The following is a 3,469-nucleotide window of genomic DNA, read 5'->3' as shown; positions in this document are numbered from 1 at the left end:
AAAAAGTTTTATTGATATAAAATTCACATATCATACACTTCCATAGTTAAGTCACTTTAAAAAGAGTTAAATACGCCATCACAATTAATTCTATTGCTCCCTCTCCATTTCCACATTCATTATTTGCTTCCCAATTCCTCTCCCCCTCCCCACCCAGTGTCCACAATAAATCACATCATCAGTTTTTGCCTCTGTGCATTCACTCCTTCTGTGCTTCATAAAGTAGGAAACCTAACAAAAAACAATAAAACACAAACTAACAGAAAGAAAAGAAAGATTAAAACAAAGAGTAAGAAAGAAAAGAACACCAGGGAGGTCAACTGATCAGGTGTCATATTATACCATGGTGCAATCCACCGTAATCAAGTTTACAAGAATCTCTGTCTGATAACGAAGCTGTTCCCATCCCTCTCCTGTGGCCAGAGGTGATCTGCCAGAGGCTGAATCTAACAAGGTACTCTGTAGACAGATTTTGGGCTTCCACTCTCCTCCATAGGCTTGGACAAAATGGCACATTCACAGTTTAAACTCTGATACTTTTCATCACAAGTGGATGTTGTGATCGTCATTTTTGGATCGCACGGGCTGGTGTGCTTTTTCTCTGTGGACTTGGTTGACTCCTCACTTTGATGGCTGCTTGTTTAAATACAAGCCTTTAAGCCCCAGACACTATTCCAATTGAGAGTGGCACACTATATGCTTTCTTCACCACACTTTGCTGGAGCACCCCTATCTTCAGCCATCTCTTCATGAAGGGGAGTATGGAGAAGGGCCATGTTATAAGAACTAGCAGTTCTTGGGTTGGGGCTAGAATTAAATGGGAACCCAGAATCCGTGTCCTTGTCTATGGGTTATGAATGACTCTGGTTTACATAATCAGTACATATTACATATTATATTTTATAACAAAAAGGGAAAAGATTGTCAATCATCCCCCTGGGGTATAAGGCAATTGCATTGATAACATCACTAATTTTTCTAATGACACAGAATTTAAGGTGCTGTTGAGAAGAGTTTATTCAATTATCGTCCAGTCATAAACTGTAATCCATGAGTTGTTGCTTTGTACAGACTGAATTCTTAAACAATTGAGCTCCATTTATATTGAGCATGGGGGCTGGTGCTAAAGGCTCCTTTTTCTTGTGGCTTATGGTGTCTTATGTAGATGGAAAGTATTACAAAAATTAGAGAGATGGAAAGGAAATGATGGCATTTATTCCATTGGCCTCATTGTTGCAGTTGCTTCTTTTCTTTTTGTTAACAGTTTTATTGATATGCAATTCACTTACCTTGAAATCCAATTGTTTGGATATATTGAAAAGAGTTGTGCAATTATCACCACAATCAATTTTAGAAGATTTAAAACTTTCGGGACTAATTGTTATTAGCTTACCTTTTCCCCACAAGCCTCCCCTGCCATAACTCTAAAACACTATTAATCTGGGTACTATTTTTTTAGATTTGCTGTGGTAGTTTGATGATTTTATGTCAACTACCCATTACTGGCTAGGAGTGGAGTCAAACTTGTCATTGAAGTCACAGCCTAATGACCAAGAGTGTGAGCCATTGGGATCTGGTCTCTCTCTCCCATTGCCTTCCTGCCTGTGGGGACTCTGCCACTGACCCTGAGAGCTGCTGGAACCCTGACATGTTTCCACAGACCTTGAGTCCACATGACTCTGCTCCTCCCCCACCCCAGCCCCACCTCCACCCGCCACGCCTGTGATCTTCCTACATTCCACATCATTGCATGTGGCCACCTGAGTCTGAAGAGGGCCTTATGGACTAGTATCAGACTTCTGGACTTGATTGGGACTGGGCGTGGATGCCGTTTGCATATGTAATTACTTCTTGATATAAAGCTTTCTCTCATACATATATGAGTGCCACTGGATTTGTTTCTCTAGTCAGTTGGTCCTTACACATTTACCTATCCTGGATTTCATATAAAGAAAATCATACCAACTCCCCTCACCCGAACGACAATATCAAAATAAAACAGAGAAAAACTTCCATCAAAAGGAAAGCAGAAAATCGTAAAAATTAGAAAAAAATTTTAAATGGATCAAAAAGGAAAACAAATGATAAGGTATTAAAATTTAAACTAATTAGACTTGTATTCACTTACTTTCTGATGTATTCTGTGTGAGGGCAAGGTTGCTTATGTTCCCAGTCAATGGTCCAAGGGAATTCAATGGAATCTCAAAACTTTGGGGATTCTGAAAATAGATTCCGAGCTTTCATGCCATCCTTAGCCTCATGCGAACTGAGGCAGTCATGTTTTTATGATCATATTTCTCAAAGCCAAGACTCTGCATTTTTCCCCTTCCTCCAGGTCTGGAACCCACTCTCATCTGCTGTTAACTAAGACCTAATGTGGTGCTCTCAGCCCTGGAGTACAACACTAGTGTTTGTATTTCCCAAAATGTGCCCAGAATTTTTTGATTAGTCCCCTATTCAAACCTCCATTGCTGAATTATGCTTACTTGAATAAGACTATTGATCCGATCAATAGACACTGTGGCTGCAACAATGGACTCAAACATTAAGAGCAATTGTGAGAATAGGCAGGAAGGGCGTTGTTTCCTGTTGTTGTAAATAGTATTGCTGTGAGTTAGAACTAACTGGAGGGTACCTAGCAACAATAACAGCACCAGTTTTCTAGGAACCCTGGTAGCAAAGTGCATTAAGAGTTGGGCTGTTAACCACAAGCTCAATAGTTTGAAACCATGAGGCATTCTCAAAGGGGCAGTTTTACTCTGTCATATAGACTTGTTATGGGTCTGAACTGACTTGATATCATTGATTTTTCAGTGATCTGTTTCCCAATGGGACCCTGAATGGATGAAAGCTGGGACTGTTTAATACAGTTGACATTCTCTTTTCCAAATCTGAAGCATTAAAAATTCTGGGCATAGTATTAATAAAACAGATAAGTAGTGTATCTTCCTTGTAGTTCCTGTACAGGTAGCATATGACAATGACCTTTTATAATGGAGGTTTATTTGATATTAAGTGATAAAATAGCTAGTTGAGAGGAAGAGAAAATGACCCAAGCCATTGAGTCAATTCAAACTCATAGCGATCCTATATTTCCAAGACTGTAAGCCCTTAATGGAGCAGATAGCCCCATCTGTGTCCCACAGAGAGGCTGGTGGGGTTGGACTGCTGACCTGGCAGTGAGCAACAGCCCAGAGCTTACTGCACAGTGTCACTAGGCTACCTTATGAAAATGATCAGGGATCCCTACATCAAAAGTAGATTTCTTCTTGATTTGGATAATGTCTGAGATTCATTATTGTCTCTAACTCAATAATGTTCACTCTGAAATGTCAACCTTTACCATTATTCAGATTGAGAGGCACTGACACCAAACCCACATCTGTCTGGGTGTTAGGAAGCCATTGGCTTGTTCTTTATTATATAACCAGCTTCCATCCTGGGTGACTGCTAGTTCATAACAGAATCC

This window comes from Echinops telfairi, unplaced genomic scaffold (genome assembly GCF_000313985.2).
Source record: "Echinops telfairi isolate 266 unplaced genomic scaffold, ASM31398v2 ScPeMD7_7;HRSCAF=31, whole genome shotgun sequence".
Taxonomy (NCBI): domain Eukaryota; kingdom Metazoa; phylum Chordata; class Mammalia; order Afrosoricida; family Tenrecidae; genus Echinops; species Echinops telfairi.
Note: the sequence above shows the minus strand (reverse complement) of the source record.